Source organism: Myotis yumanensis, unplaced genomic scaffold (assembly GCF_028538775.1).
Source record: "Myotis yumanensis isolate MYYU_CA2020_CCGP unplaced genomic scaffold, mMyoYum1.0.hap1 SCAF_3, whole genome shotgun sequence".
NCBI classification, from domain to species: Eukaryota; Metazoa; Chordata; class Mammalia; order Chiroptera; family Vespertilionidae; genus Myotis; species Myotis yumanensis.
The window spans coordinates 177,962,233-177,980,171 of NW_027223754.1; the positions used below are offsets into that span (position 1 = coordinate 177,962,233).

General features: G+C 41.6%; 1 pseudogene; it reads right to left on the minus strand.

Moving 5' to 3' along the window:
* LOC139006463 (cyclin-dependent kinase 4 pseudogene) lies at positions 1-1,489 on the minus strand (annotated as a pseudogene).
* Positions 1,490-17,939: the final 16,450 nt, after the last annotated feature.

Sequence of the window (17,939 nt, forward strand, 5' to 3'; positions counted from 1 at the left end):
TCACTCTGGGTTACCTTCTTCCTTTTGTAGATAAGAGTGCTGCAGGGCTCGGAAGGCCGAGATTCGCTTGTGTGGGTTAAAAGTCAGCATCTCCATTAGCAGCTGTGCTCCAGACTCCTCCATCTCCGGTCTTACCAACTGCACTGGGCAGGGCCCTTGGGGGGGCAGGGTGGGGGGGGAAGCTCCTCGGGGTAGAGACACATCTTGGGGCCAATCTTCCTCTGGAGGCAGCCCAATCAGGTCAAAGATTTTGCCCAATTTGTCAGCCTCAGAGTTTCCACAGAAGAGAGGCTTTTGAGGAAACATCTCTGCAAAGATACAGCCAATGCTCCATAAGTCCTCAGGTGTTGCGTATGTGGACTGCAGAACTTCCAGAGCACGGTACCAGAGTACAGCGACCACAGGTGTAAGTGCATCTGGTAGCTGTAGATTCCGGCCAGGCCAAAGTCAGCCAGCTTGACTGTCCCACCACTTGTCACCAGAGTATTCTCTGGCTTCAGGTGTTATGCCCAGATTTCAGGATCCCCAAGAGACCACACCAGGGAGCCAGCCGTGTCCGATGCAAAAGCATAAGAATCTTTATTCAAGCCCGGGCTTGGCTCCTCTACCCTCCTTACCGACGCAGCGGCAAGTGGCAGAGAGAGGGCTAGCCCGATGGGAAGAGGAGTTTTATAGGGGGGTTGGAGTAAGGGGAGGAGAGAGGACTGTGGGCCCTGCCGATTGGCCAGGTGCAAGTCGGTGTCTTGTTACACAGGATGTGGTCATATCTATGGCGCGCACTTCCCTTGATTATCATTGGTTAGTTTAAAGAAATCCTAGGTGTGGCTAGCAGAGGCTTGGGCTTCTTCCAGGAAGAAGCTCCTTGCTGAGCACATGGCTCAAAAATGGAGGATTCGGGGCAAGATGGAGGGCGTAGCCCTCGCCCTTTCACAGGTCTTGGTGAACAATGCAATTGGCATGAAGAAAACCCAGGCTTCTTAGAAACTGGCGCATCAGATCCTTGATGGCCTCCACTGGCAAGCCTGGTGGGGGTGCCTTGTCCAGATACATCCGTAGGTCTTGGTCCACATGCTCAAACACCAGGGTCACTTTGGTCTCCTGGTCAGTTCGGGTGGTGACACAGACATCCATCAGTCGGACAACATTGGGATGCTCAAAAGCCTCTAGCTGCCTCAGTAAGGCTACCTCACGAACTGTGCTGATGGGAAGGCCCCCTCCACCACCTCCTCCACTGGGGACTCTCATGCTCTTGGGGGCCACAAAGTGGCCACTGTGTGGATCATGGGCCTTGTACACTGTCCCATAGGCACCAACACCAGTCTCAGCCACTGGCTCATAGCAAAGGGTAGCCATTCTCAAATCAGAGAAGACCTTCTCCCCGAACCAGGAACTGTGGGGGTGGACCATTATCCGGGCCCAGGAGCCGGTTTCTGCGGCACCATACACTTGAGCTCTGTCCGGAGCAGCTGGACCCTATGGGCCCAACCATTAGACCAAGTATTTTGTACATTTTGTTTTCCTAGCAGGTGATTGTTATTTTGTTGAAATGATGATAATTTTTGTATGCTGATTTGAGTCTGGTAAACCTCTGGAAGTTTCTTATTAGTTTTAGTATCTTGAAAAGCCCTTGGATTTTCTTTGTTTAAAATCACATTGTTTACAAATAAGAACAGTTTTATTGTTTCTTTTTCAAAATTTATTCCACTTAACCCTTTTCTTCTTGTATGGATGAGACCTTCAACACACTGCTGACTACAGCAGTTATAGGATTATCCTTGTCTTGCTGCTGGGAACACTATAAAAATGTCAAATTTAAGTGCAATATCTGTAGGCTTTTCATAGCCATTCTACACTAAGGACTACTCCTTGTTTGCTGTGATGGTTAATTTTATGTGTCAACTTGGGCCATGGTGGTGCTTAGACATTCTGGTCAAACGTTATTCAAGGTTTGTCTGTGATAGTGTTTCTGGGGGAGATTAACATTTGAATAGGGAGAGGAGTAAAGCCAAATACCCTCTCTAATGGGGGTGACCCCACCCAATCAATTAAAGGCCAGAATAGAACAAAAGGCTAACTCTCCAGTGAGCAAAGGGGAACTCTCCTGCTTGACTGCCTTTAAGATGTGACACTGGTTTTTTTCCTGCCTCAGTCCCAAACTGAAACATTGGTCCTTTCTGTGTCTCTAGCCCACCAGCCTTCAAGCTAGAACTAAGCCCTCATGGTTCTTTGGCTTTTGGACTTGGACTAGAACTACACCATTAGCTATCCTGGGTCCCTCGCTTGCTGACTGTAGATCCCAGAACTTGTCAGCCTGAATGACTGTGCTAGCCAATTCCTTTTAATAAAACACATCTATATATATGTGGCTATATATAAAAGGCTAAGCGACCATCCTACTGGCCAGTAGGTATGATATGCACTGACCACCAGGGGGCAGACGCTCAACACAGGAGCTGCTGAGTGACAGTAACTTTGCAGAGTGCTCTCTTGCACTCCAGGATCCCTCGGGGGATGTTGGACTGCTGGTTTCGGCCTGATCCCTGTAGGCCAGGCCGAGGGAGCCCACCTGCCGGAGGGACCCCTCTCAGTCTGCCAATGCCCTTCGAACCACGGTGTCACCCCAGGTGCGGCCGGCCAGGGAGGCACCATGGGAGGTTGGCTCGAGGGTGTGTCTGGCCTGTCTCTCCTAGTCCTGCCCCACCGGCCACCTTCTAATTAACTTCCTTTCAATGTACATGAATCCATGCACTGGGCCTCTAGTATCTATAATAATAAAAGTGTAATATGCTAATTGACCGAACTGCAGAACAACTGTCCAGACCACCTTCCAGACGACCACGCTATGACATGCACTGGTGCCAGGCCAGCCAAGGTAGGTGTGATGCGGTTGGTTGGGGGGGCCCTGCCATTGCCCCACAATTGCCCGCAGAGGGAGGCCCAGGCCACCCTCTGTGGGGCGATTGATAGGGGGGCTCTGTGATCGATCACCCCAAAGAGGGAGGCCCAGGCCACTGGCCGGCGGGGTGATTGATGCGGGGGAGGCTCTGTGACCACAGAGCTTTGACTGGGTAAGTGGGGCCTCCATCTGCTGGGGGATCGATCGCCTTAAAGAGGGAGGCCCAGGCTACCAGGCTAAGCCTCACAGAGGGAGGCCCAGGCCACTGGCCAGCAATGCTGTGGCGGGTGTGCGTGGCAGGCCAGCAATCGCCCTGTAGAGGGAGGCCCAGGCCAGCCAAGTGATCGTACCCCATGCCTGTTGCCTGCAGAGGGAGGTGACTGGTGGCAGGGGTGGGGGAGGCAGTACCACATAGATGGCAAGCAGTGGCAGCAGTGGGGACAGGGCCAGCTGCCGGCAGCTGTGGGAAGGAAAGCCCCAATAGGCTCTGATTGCCGGCCAGGCCTAGAGACACTACCCAAGGGGTCCCGGATTGTGAAAGGTTGCAGGCCAGGCTGAGGGACAGCCCTGGCCCCCCCGCGCTCCCGTGCACAAATTTTGTGCACTGGGTCTCTAGTATATTATATTGGCTCTCTTTCTCTGGGAAACCCTGAGCAATATATTTGCAACCAGATTTTGTCCAGGAATCAATTTAATCATTCTCACCATTGCCACTACCCTGGTATAAGGCACAAGTCATTATGTCTGGGCTACTAACATTCTTCTTAACTGGTCTTCCCCTTCGACTAGTTTTGATATCAGTTATACTTGCCCTAATACAGACAATTCTCTATACAGCAGCCAGAGAGGTAACTTAAAACACAGATCAGAGCACTCCTCTTCTGGACACTCTCCAAGGTTTTCCATCACATGTAGAGTTAAATCTGAAGTCTTTATTTTGGCATACAACACTGCACATGATCTGTGTTCTAGCAATCTCTTCAATATTACCTCCTATCTTTGGCTCAGTCCCTCCAACCCCCTTATCACTCCTTACACCTGCCCCACATACTCCTAAATGTTCCTCCTTGACCCTTAGTCCAAGAAGACTCCTACCTTGGAGCCTTTGCACTCACGGTTCTCACAGCCTGATGTGCTTGCTCACTAAAAGGTATTTGTCTCATTTCTTCACTTTATCCAGGTATCTGCTCAAAATAACACTCTTCATTGAATCCTATCACATTATCCTGCTTTGTTTTTCTTTTCCTTTAAAAAATATATTTTCATAGATTTCAAAGAGGAAGGGAGAGAGAGAGATAGAAACATCAATGATGAAAGAATCATTGATCAGCTGCCTTCTGCATGCTCCCCCTGGGGACTAAACCAGCAACCTGGGCATGTGCCCAACCAGGAATCAAACCTTGATCTCCTGTTTCACAAGCTGACACTTAACCACTGAGCCGCGCTGGCCAGGCATGCTTTGTTTTTCTTAATAGCAGTTATTATATCACATTATAAAGTTTAGCTATCTGATTATTTTCTGACTCATCCTTTTGAATTTAAAATATATGAGGCAGGGAATTTTTCTGTTTACTTACCTATTATATCCCCTTTGCCTGGGGCAATGACTAGCATAAACCCGATACTAAATGAATACTATTAATTAATAATTTGTTAATAAATAAATGTGTCACTATTATTATTTTCCCCTACATTGATGATTTGATTATGTACCAATATGGTTAATAGATTTTTTTTCTATACTAAAACAGCTTTGCATCCCCGGAATAAGTACTACTTGAACATGATGTGTGTGTGTTTTTATTACATTTAATACCTGATGAATTCAATTTATAACATTTTATTAAGGATTTTTACTTTTATGTCCATATAGGAATTGCTTTGTAGGTTTCTGTTTTATATAATGGCCTTGCCTAGTTTGAGTATCAATAGCATATTAGCCCTACAAATTGGACCAGCCAGCTTTTCTCCTTTTACTTTTGTCATAAACAATTTATGTAAAAGAACAGATATTTGGTTTTAGAAAGTTTGTTAAAATGCACCTGGCTTAGTGTCTTTGGGGAAGGAAACCTTTATTTTTTTTAATAGTTATTGATTTATTCATGTTTTCAATTTTTTCTCCAGTCAATTTTGGTAATTTATAATTTTGTAGAAAATTACCATTTCATTAATATTTTGAATTGATTTTGTATGTTCCTAGTCCTTTTAATATCCGTACTGTGACTGTATTTGTCTTCTTTTTATTACTAATTGCATGTGCTCTTTATTTTTTTACTTATTTTTTAAAAAATATACTTTATTGATTTTTTACAGAGAGGAAGAGAGCGGGATAGAGAGTTAGAAACATCGATGAGAGATAAACATCGATTAACTGCTTCCTGCACACCTCCTACTGGGGATGTGCCCGCAACCAAGGTACATGCCCTTGACAGGAATCAAACCTGGGACCTTTCAGTCCACAGGCCGATGCTCTTTCCACTGAGCCAAACCGGTTATGGCTATTTTTTAAATTCTTTTATCAAAGCTCCAACTTTTAGGCCTATTGACCCTTTATAGTATTTATTTATTTTCTACTTATTAGTTTTTGCCCTTATCTTCTTATTTCCTTACATTATATATATTTTTGTGTTTTTTTCTTACTTTTTAGCCTCCTGAGTTAACCCTTTGTTTTAAATCTTTATTTTAAATATATGAAAGGCTCTACTTTTGCCACCATGTACCCATTTTGCTGTATGCCTCAAATGCTATGTATAGAATTACTTTTATTGTTATTTATATTAAAATATTTTTCTAACACATAAAATGTATTTTAAAATACAAACATATGTGGGTCCTTTAAGACTACTTTTAAAATGTTGATTTCTTATTTAATGGCATTGTGGTCAGAAAAATATGGTCTATATAATATTTATTTCTTGTAATTTATTAAAATGTCCTTAGTGGTCTAACACATGGTCATTTTTTTAAAAATATATTCCATATGTACTTGAAAGAAGTGTATATTTTTATTTGGAAGGATACAGAGCTATATAAATTTCTTTATTTGACTCCTCTATATCTCTTTTTGTTTTTGTCTATGGAATATAATTTAAACTTATACTGTTAAATACATAGAAGTTCATGATATACATTCTTCATGGATCATTACTTTGATATTATGTGATATATACCTTCATTCCTATTAATGCTTTTTCTTTTAATTTTAGCTTGTCTTATATCAGTATTAATATAGGAGCATATGCTTAATACTTGTATAGAATATCTTTTTACCATATCTTTAATTTATAGCATTAAGAAATTATGAAACTTGCTCCAGGTCATGCAGTTAACATGCAGAAACACTAAAATTTGAACCCAGGCAATCTTATACCAACACCCACATCCTCAATTGCTAATTATGCTATCTCCTAGAATGTGCTTCCAAGTAAGCCCGTGTCTTCATGCCTCTCATTCTATTGAATTTCTTTTTCACAGAGATGTTTATGCTGTGTTTGATACTCTATAGGTCTTTTTTATTTTTCTCATTTTGTTATTTATGCATCATCGCCACACACTTATGGATCTGTTCTATATCTTGTTTAACAGTATTTTTTGAGATGGGTTCATATCATTACACACAGAGCTGCCTCATTACATTTAATAACTTCATACTATTTCATTGTATATGTTTCAATGTTTATTTAGTTAGTCCCATAAAGATGGACATTTAGGATATTCCAATATCTTGCTATCTATAATAATAAAAGCGTAATATGCTAATTAAACCGGACAGCCAAACAACCTTCCAGACGTCATTCCGGACGTCCTTCCGGACGTAGCTGGCATGGTGGGGCAATCAGGTGGTTAGTGGCAATCAGGCAGGCAGGCGAGTGGTTAGGGATGATCAGGCAGCAGGAGAGTGGTAGGAGCCAGCGGTCCCAGATTGTAAGAGGGATGTCTGACTGCCGGTTTAGGCCCGCAGGGATCAGGCCTAAACTGGCAGTTGGACATCCCCCAAGGGGTCCCGGATTGCAAGAGGGTGCAGGCCAGGCTGAGGGCCCCCACCCCTGTGCACAAATTTCATGCACCAGGCTTCTAGTTACTAATAATACTGAAAAAGTAGGTAAGTAATTTGGAAACATGGCAAAATAAATTTCTAATAATGGAATTGCTGGGCCAAATATTATATGTACTTACCAATTTATGAATAACTACTGCATAATTATTTTCCACAGAGGCTGGATAAGTTATATTCCCCCAAATAGTGTATGATAGTTTTAATTTCCCCCCCAATATCACCAATTGTATAGTTTTAAACTCTTTGATCTTTGTAAATCTGCTAAGTAAAAAAAGCTTTACACCTATTTTAATTTTTATTTCTTTTCTCTTTTTTTTGCACTCTTAATAAATTTATGTACTTTTTCCAGCTTTATTGAGATATAATTGATATATGACATGTGGAAGTTTAAGGTGTACACTGTGATCATTTGATATACATATTTTTTTTTTAATATATGTTATTGATTTTTTACAGAGAGGAAGGGAGAGAGATAGAGAGTTAGAAACATCGATGAGAGAGAAACATTGATCAGCTGCCTCCTGCACATCTCCCACTGGGGATGTGCCCGCAACCCAAGTACATGCCCTTGACCGGAATCGAACCAGGGACCCTTCAGTCCGCAGGCCAACGCTCTATCCACTGAGCCAAACCGGTTTTGGCTGATATACATATTGTTAAATGATTACCACAATGAGGTTAGTTTACACCCGTCACATCACATAGTTATCTTTTATGTGTATGTGTGATGAGAGCATGTACTATTTACTCTCTTAGCAACTTCCAAGTATACAATACAATATTGTTAACAATAGTCACCATGCTCTACATTAGATCCCCAGAACTTATTCATCTTGTAACTGGAAGCTTGTACCTTTTGATCTACATCTCCACATTCCTTCTATCCTCTAGCCCTGGCAACCACTAATAAACTCTGCTTCTATGAGTTCAGCATATTTTAGATTGCACATATAAGTGATATCAAATAGCATTTGTCTCTCTCTGACTTATTTTAGTTAGCATAATGTCCTCAAGGTTCACCCAGAGTGTCACAAATAGTAGGATTTCCTTTTTTTTTTATGGCTGAATGATATTCTATTATATATACTAGAGGCCTGGTGCATGAAATTTGTGCATGGGGGCTGAAAGGGAGTGTCCCTCAGCCCGACCTGCACCCTCTCTAATCCAGGACCCCTCGAGGGATGTCTGAATGCTGGTTTAAACCAGCAGTTGGACATCCCTCTCACAATCCGGAACTGCTGGTTCCTAACTGCTCACCTGTCTGCCTGCCTGATCATCCCAACCATTCGGCCTGCCTGCCTGATGCCCCTAACCCAGCAGTGGGCAAACTACGGCCCGCGGGCAAACTATGGCCCGCGGGCCGGATCCGGCCCATTTGAAATGAATAAAACTAAAAAAAAAAAAAAGACCGTACCCTTTTATGTAATGATGTTTACTTTGAATTTATATTAGTTCACACAAACACTCCATCCATGCTTTTGTTCCGGCCCTCCAGTCCAGTTTAAGAACCCATTGTGGCCCTTGAGTCAAAAAGTTTGCCCACCCCTGCCCTAATCTCTCTGCCTGCCTGCCTGATCACCCCTAACTGCCCTCCTCTGCTGGCCTGATTGCCCCTAACTGCTCTCTCCTGCTGGCCTGATTGCCCCTAACTGCCTTCTCCTGCTGGCCTGATCCGCCTAACTGCTCTCCTCTGCCAGCCTGATCCACCTAACTGCTCTCCCCTGCCAGCCTAATCATCCTAACTGCTCTCTCCTGCAGGCCTGATGTCCCTAACTGCTCTACCCTGCTGGCCTGATCACCCCTAACTGCCTCCGGAAGGATGTCCAGACAGTCGTCCAGAAGATGTCCAATCTAATTAGCATATTACCCTTTTATTAGTATAGATATATATCTCACATCTTTTTTATCCATTCTTCCATCCAATGACACTTAGCCTGTTTCATGTGTTGGCTATTGTGAATAATGCTGCAATGTACATGGGAGTAGAGATATCTTTTCAATATCTTCCTTTCATTTCCTTAAGACATATACTCAGAAGTGGAATTGCTGAATCATATGTTAGTTATATTTTTAGTTTTGATTTTGAGGAAACCCCATACTGTTTTATATAGTGGCTATACCAATTTACATTCACACAACTGTGCACAAGGGCTCCCTTTTCTTTACATCTTCGCCAACACTTGGTAGCTCTTGTCTTTTTTTGTTTTAATATATTTTATTGATTTTTTACAGAGAAGAAGGGAGAGAGATAGAGTGCCAGAAACATCGATGAGAGAGATCGATCAGCTGCCTCCTGCACACACCCCAGTGGGGATGTGCCCGCAACCAAGCTACATGCCCTTGACCAGAATTGAACCTGGGACCCCTGAGTCTGCAGGCCGACGCTCTATCCACTGAGCCAAACCGGTTCGGCTCTTGTCTTTTTTATGACAACCATTCTAACAGGTGTGAGGTGATATCTCATTGTGGTTTTGATTTGCATTTCCCTGATGATTAGTGATGTTGAGCACCTTTTCATGTACCTGTTAGCTATTTTTTGTCTTCTTTTGAAAAATATCTATTCAGTTCTTCTGTCCATTTTTTTTTATTCAGATTGTTTTTTCATTAAATTGTATGAATTCTTTATATATTTTAGATACAAACCCCTTATAAAATATATAACTTGCAAATATTTTTTCTCATACCATGGGTTATTGTCTTTTCATTTTGTTGTTTCTTTTGTTCTCCATAAGCTTTGTAGTTTGATGTAACCCATTTACTAATTTTTGCTTTTGTTGCTTTGCTTTTGGTGTTATATCCAAAACATGTTGCCAAGAAGAGTGTCAAGAAGCATTTCCTGTATAATTTATTATAGGGATTTTATGGCTTCAGGTACTACATGTAAATCTTTAATCCAATTCAAGTTCATTTTTATGAGTGGTATAAGATAGGGGTTCAATTTATTCTTCTGCATGTGAATAGCCACTTTTTCCCACACCATTAATTGAAGATGTATCCTGAGGGTTGGAAGATGGCGGCGATATAGGCAGACGCGTCCCAGGTCTTGTCCCGGAGCAAACGGAGTAAGCAGCTGAAACTAATAACACCCACCCCGAATTGGCAAATTTACTCAGCTGGTGAGACGGCTTGCAGCCTGGAAGGGCAGACCTCCCCTGGAAAGGTTAAAAACCAGGGATCTGGGCAGGAAAGTCTGCCAGACCTGAGCCCAGAGGGTCGGAGGGAGACCGCATGGCAGACAGCCGCGTCTCTTGGGACAGACACAGACCCTGACCAGGGTAAGGAGTTCCGCGGGTTTGCTGGCGCCAGGAGATTTGAGATTTGGATTTTGTGACTGCGGAGAACTGAGACTAAAGGGGGCATCCTGAGGAACTGATCAGACCATGCAGTGCCCATAAGAGAGGAGCGTTTCCCAGACCGGTAAGAGGGGAGCGTTTCCGCGGCCGGCCGGCGTTTGTCTGTTTCTTTGTTTTCACTGAACCCTGCTCATAGGACAGTTCGGATACAGACACTCACCTGTGCTGAAGAGAGGGTGAAGGTGCAGACGAGGGGAATCTGGGGAGAGGCTGAGGAAAGAGGGGGAGCCGGAGGAGGTGGCAGCGAATTGAGTGCTGAGACCCCCCCTGGGCCCAGGACTGGGGCAGCCATTCCTCCAGAGGGTGGAATTCCTCCCCCTAGCCCCCCAGGCAAGGAGCACAGCCACACCCAGATTCCACCCTGTATGAGATAAAGGACTAAAACAAGCTGATTAGCCCCTGGGAGTTACCAGGGTCTGGCCTATAGAGGGATTTTCAGTCCCACCAACAACACAGAGCAGGGTAAGGATTAAAAAAGGATAGAGAAGCTGTATAGCCTCAGAGGCCAACCCAAAAACACTGCCACCCAGAGGCTGAGCCACAAACTGACTCTTAGGGGAATACAAATTAAGGCAGACTGGATCACAAATACGGCCTGCTTTAAAATCAGGACTGTGATTTACAACACGGAGGAAGAGTGTAATGCAGGCAAATTCAACACTCTCCTAAATACCTGGCAGGACTAAGGCGAACCAGGCTGAAGAGTAGAAGAACCGAAAGACCATCACTACTGCAAATTTTTTCTTTTTTTTTTTTTTTTCCTTTTTCTTTTTCTTTTTAATTTTTTCACCTTTTTACCAAGAAACCAAATTTTTTTTTCTCTTTTTCTTCTTTTTCCATCACCTGATTTTACCCTTTCAATTACCACATTTTTATTTTTAATCAGTATTATTACTGCTACCATTTTACCATTTTTTAAAGTGCCATTTTATTTTCTCTTTATTTTCTTTTGGGATTAGTGTTCTCCATTCTATTTTCATCGTTCCTTTAGCATTAATTTTCCCTATCTCAATTCCACCTCTTTGCTAAAACCCTCTTCCTTACTTTTCCCCTTTTGGTGTCCTGTTTCTCTTACCCTATTCCTGCTCCAGACTTTCCCAATTCCCTCTTTTTACCCCCTGTCTAATTCCACCCTACTTATATATCCTATTTCCAATCTACTGCTCTAAATCCTTATACACCTATTCTTTATCCTTCTTCACTTTCCAAACATTTTTTTCTCTCTTATCTTTATTGTTTTCTTGATTGTTGAATTTATTGGGCTTTTTTTTTTTTTTTTTAATTTGTTTGTTTGTTTTGTGTTGTGTTTTTTCTTCTTTTTTAGAACTGGTTGTGAGGTTGTTTTTCTTTTTCTTTTTCTTTTTTTTCTGCTGGTTTTTCCCTTCCCTCCTCCACCCCACCCCAGTTATTTTTGTGCTTCTGTTTTCCCTTACCCCTCTGGATATTATTGGTGGTTTGTAGTTTGCATTCATCTCCAGGGATCTGTTGCTGGAATTTGTTGAGATTAGTGGCAGTTCTATTGGAGTTTGCTCCTCATACGGGGAGTCTCTTCCACGCTTCTACTTCATTCTCTTTTTTCGCTCTCTTTTTTTCCCCCCTCTTTTTTCCCAATTCTATTTTTTCACTCCTTTTTTGTTTGTTTTTTTCTTATTTTTCTTTTCTGTTCTCTCTTTTATCTTCTTCTCTTCTTTCTCCCTTATCCCCTAATTCTCTCAATTCGGGTGGTCACCTTTATTTGGGGTTATTAATATTGTGAATATACTTGTGTTCAGTGCCTGGTACGTTGTGCCTTGCTCTGTTGTATTTTGTGCCTTTAAATCAACGCAGCAGATCCAAGCAACAGCAGCCCCCTGAGCACCGCAGCCTCCTGATCACCACAGCCTCCTGATCACCACACCCTCTGTCTGTGGAACAGCAACTGTACTTGAAGCCTCCCCCTACCAGCCAGAAGAGCCAACACAGCTGTGAACAACACCCACCAGAGGAGCTGCTGCCAACTGGAAAGCAGCTGCTACCGCAACCATCTGAGCAGCAACCACAACCCAAGGAGCCCCTGCCACCCAGGGAGCAGCCACTGAACATCTCAACATCTACATATGTCAGCGAGATCAAACATGGGTAGGCAAAGAAACCCCCAAAGGAAAGAAAAGGAGGACTCCCCAGAAAAGCAGCTAAGTGAGACAGAGATATGCAACATGACGGAAAAAGAATTCAGAATAAGGTTCCTAGAGTACATGCACCACATGTTCAAGAAGCAAGAAGAAACAGATGAAAAACTCAACTACTTATGCAAGAAGCTAGAAGAAACAGATGAAAAAATCAACAACTTAAGTAAGTCCCAAGAAGAAATGAAGAGTGACATAGCTTCAATAAAAAACTCCATTGAAAGTATCAACAGTAGACTGGGAGAAGCGGAGGACCGAATTAGTGAATTAGAAGACAAGGAAGCAAAACACACTCAAACTGTACGGCAAATGGAGAAAAAAATTAAAAGACAGGAGGAGAGCCTAAGGGAGCTTTGGGACAACATGAAACGAAACAACATACGAATAATAGGGGTGCCAGAACAACAGAAAGACGAACATGGATTAGAAAACCTATTCGAAGAAATAATATCAGAAAACTTCCCTGAGGTGGGGAAGAAAAAAGTCACACAAGCCCAGAGAGTTCCAAACAAGGTGAACCCGAAAAGACCCACACCAAGACACATCATAATTACCATGGCAAATGTTCAGGATAAAGAGAGAATCTTACAGGCTGCAAGAGAGAGACGGAAAGTAACATACAAGGGATCTCCCATTAGATTATCAAATGATTTCTCAACAGAAACACATCAGGCCAGAAAAGAATGGACGGAAATCTACAAAGTGATGCAAAGCAAAGGACTGAATCCAAGAATACTCTATCCAGCAAGGCTATCATTCAAAATTGAAGGGGAAATAAGAAGCTTCACAGACAAAAAAGGGCTAAGGGAGTTTATCACCACCAAGCCAGCCATGCAAGAAATGCTAAAGGGACTGGTGTAAAAAGAAGAAATATCAAGCTCAGAAAGAAAACAGCCACATACACACACACAAAAAAGAAATGGCTACAAACAAATACCTTTCAATAATAACTTTAAATGTAAATGGACTAAATGCTCCAACCAAAAGACATCGAGTGGCTGAATGGATAAAAAAACATGACCCATACATCTGCTGTCTACAAGAGACCCACCTCATTAGAAGGGACTCACACAGACTGAAAGTGAAGGGATGGAAAAATATCTTTCACGCAAATGGAAAGGAAAAGAAAGCTGGGGTAGCAATACTTATATCTGACAAAATACATCTCAAAGTGAAGGCCATAACCAGAGATAAGGAAGGCCACTTCATAATACTAAAGGGATCAATACAACAAGAAGATATAACCCTGGTAAACATATATGCACCCAATGCAGGAGCACCCACATACATAAGAAAACTTCTGGAAGATATCAGGGGAGAGATCGACAACAATACAATCATAGTAGGGGACTTTAATACACCACTGACATCACTGGATAAATCCACTAGACAAAAACTCAGCAAAGAAACAGCAATCCTAAATGACTCACTAGATCAGATGGACTTAATTGACATCTTCAGAACACTTCACCCCACAGCTGCGGAATATACATTCCTCTCAGGTGCTCATGGGACATATTCAAAAATAGACCACATATTGGGTCACAAGCAAAGTCTCCACAAATTCAAGAAGATTGAAATCATAAAAAGCTTCTTCTCAGACCACGATGGCATAATGTTAGAAATAAACTACAATAAAACCAACCCAAAATACTCAAACACTTGGAAGCTGAATAGCATGTTATTAAATATTGATTGGGTTACCGATGACATCAAAGAAGAAATTAAAAACATCCTGGACACTAATGACAATGAAAACACAACAATCCAAAACCTCTGGGACACAATGAATGCAGTCCTGAGAGGAAAGTTTATAGCTCTACAGGCCTATCTCAAAAAACAAGAAAAAATGGTAGTCAATCATCTAACTCTACAACTCAAAGAATTAGAAAGAGAGCAACAAGAAAACCCCAGAGTGAGCAGAAGGAAGGAGATAATAAAGATTAGAGCAGAAATCAATGAAATAGAGACCAAAAAAACAATACAGAAAATCAATGAAACCAAGAGCTGGTTCTTTGAAAGGATAAACAAGATTGACAAACCCCTAGCCAGGCTCACCAAGAAGCAAAGAGAGAGGTCCCAAATAAACCAAATCAGAAATGATAGAGGCGAAATAACAACAGACCCCACAGAAATACAAATGATTGTTAAACAATACTACGAGCAACTCTACTCCAACAAACTGGACAACCTGGAGGAAATGGACAAATTCCTAGAAAAATACAACATTCCAAATCTCAATCAGGAAGAATCTAAAAACCTCAATAGGCCAATAACTATGGAAGAAATTGAAGCAGTCATCAGAAAGCTTCCAGCAAACAAAAGCCCAGGGCCAGACGGCTTCACAGGGGAGTTCTACCAAACATTCAAGGAAGAACTAAAACCTACCCTCCTCAGACTACTACAAAAAATTCAAGAGGAAGGAACGCTTCCAAGCTCATTCTATGAAGCCAGCATCACCCTAATACCAAAACCAGGTAAAGACATCACAATGAAAGAGAATTACAGGCCAATATCCCTCATGAACATAGATGCCAAAATCCTCAACAAAATCTTAGCAAATCGGATCCAGCAGTACATCAGAAGGATCATACACCATGACCAAGTAGGATTCATCCCAGAGATGCAAGGATGGTACAACATCCGTAAATCAATAAATGTGATACATCACATAAACAAATTGAAAGAAAAAAACCACATGGTCATATCAATTGATGCAGAAAAAGCATTCGACAAAATCCAACACCCATTTTTGATAAAAACTCTCAGAAAGGTGGGAATAGAAGGATCATACCTCAACATAATAAAAGCCATATATGACAGGCCCACAGCCAACATCATACTCAATGGACAAAAACTAACACCATTTCCCCTAAGAACAGGAACAAGACAGGGATGCCCACTCTCACCACTCCTGTTCAACATAGTACTGGAAGTATTAGCCATTGCAATTCGGCAAGAAGAAGGAATAAAAGGCATCCAAATTGGAAAAGAGGAAGTAAAACTGTCCTTATTTGCAGATGACATGATATTATACATACAAAACCCTAGAGACTCCATCAAAAAGCTACTAGACTTAATACATGAATTTGGCAATGTAGCAGGATACAAAATTAACCCCAAGAAATCTGAGGCATTTCTATACACCAATAGTGAACTTTCAGAAAGGGAGATCAGAAAAACAATCCCATTTACCATCGCACCAAAAAAATTAAGATACCTAGGAATAAACTTAACTAAAGAGGTTAAAAACCTCTACTCAGAAAACTACAGGACGTTGAAAAAAGAGATAGAGGAAGACATAAACAGATGGAAGAACATACCATGTTCTTGGATTGGTAGAATCAACATCATTAAAATGTCCATACTACCCAAAGCAATCTATACATTCAACGCACTTCCCATTAAAATACCAATGGCCTTCTTCACAGATCTAGAACGAACTCTCCAAAAATTCATCTGGAATAAAAAAAGACCCAGAATAGCTGCAACGATCCTGAGAAAGAACAAAGTAGGTGGGATCTCAATGCCAGATATCAAGCTGTATTACAAAGCCACTGTTCTCAAAACTGCCTGGTACTGGCACAAGAACAGGCATATAGATCAGTGGAATAGAATAGAGAGTCCAGAAATTAGCCCGAACCAATATGCTCAATTAATTTTTGACAAAGGAGGCATGAACATACAATGGAGCCAAGATAGTCTCTTCAATAAATGGTGTTGGGAAAATTGGACAGACATATGCAAGAAAATGAAACTAGACCACCAACTTACACCATACACAAGAATAAACTCAAAATGGATAAAGGACTTAAATGTACGACAGGAAACCATAAAAATTCTAGAAGAATACAAAGGCAGCAAAATCTCAGACATATGCCAAAACAATTTCTTCACTGATACAGCTCCTAGGGCAGTTGAAACTAAAGAGAAACTGAACAAATGGGACTACATCAAAATAAAAAGCTTCTGCACAGCAAAAGAAACCATCAACAAAACAACAAGAAAACCCACCTCGTGGGAAAACATATTTGCCAACGTCATATCTGATAAGGGCTTAATCTCCAAAATTTATAGGGAACTCATACAACTTAACAAAAAGAAGATAAACAATCCAATCAAAAAATGGGCAAAGGATCTAAATAGACACCTTTCAAAAGAGGACATTCAGAAAGCCAAGAGACATATGAAAACATGCTCAAAGTCACTAATCATCCGAGAGATGCAAATCAAAACAACAATGAGGTACCATCTCACACCTGTCAGAATGGCCATCATCAACAAATCAACAAACGACAAGTGCTGGAGAGGATGTGGAGAAAAAGGAACACTTGTGCACTGCTGGTGGGAATGCAGACTGGTGCAGCCACTATGGAAGGCAGTATGGAGGTTCCTCAAAAAATTGGAAATGGAACTCCCATTTGACCCTGTGATCCCACTCCTAGGAATATATCCCAAGAAACCAGAAACACCAATCAGAAAGGATATATGCACCCAGATGTTCATAGCAGCACAATTCACCATAGCTAAGATCTGGAAACAGCCTAAGTGCCCATCAGTAGATGAATGGATTAGAAAGCTGTGGTACATCTACACGATGGAATACTATGCTGCTGTTAAAAAGAAGGAACTCCTACCATTTGCAACATCATGGATGGAACTGGAGAGCATTATGCTAAGTGAAACAAGCCAGTCAATGAAGGAAAAATACCACATGATCTCACTCATTCATGGATAATAAAGACCATTACAAACTTTTGAACAATAATAGATACAGAGGCAGAGCTGCCTCAAACTGATTGTCAAACTGCAGTGGGAAGGCCAGAGAGAGTTGGGGGACAGGAGGGAGGGGAGTAAGAGATCAACCGAAGGACTTGTATGCATGCATATAAGCATAACTAATGGACATAAGACACTGGGGGGTAAGGGAGGGTAGGGGTTTGTCAAGGGGGGGGGGGGAAAGGATACTTATGTAATACCCTTTGTAATACTTTAAGAGAAAAATTAAAAAAAAAAAAAAAAAAAAGAAGATGTATCCTTTCACCCTTGAGTATTCTTGGCTTCCTTGTCAAATATTAGTTGATCTTATATGCCTGGATTTATTTCTGGGCTCTCAATTCTATCCCATTGGTTTTTGTGTCTGTTTTTTATGCTAGTAACATAGTGTTTTGGTAGCTTTGTAACACAGTTTGAAATCAGCGAATGGGATCACTCCAGCTTTGTTCTTCTTTCTCAAGATTGTTTTTCCTATTTGGGGTCTTTTGTGGTTCTATATAAATTTTCCATTTCTACTCTTATGCATGAGACTAAGCATATTTTTCTGTGTTTAAGTATATTTGTCTTTTGTTTTCTGTTAATTGCCTGTTTGATATATTGTCAGTTTTTAAAATATTTATATCCTAAAAGTAGACTTTTATTTTTTTAAGTTTGTATTTAACAGTTAAATGAACTCAATAAACTATCTCAGT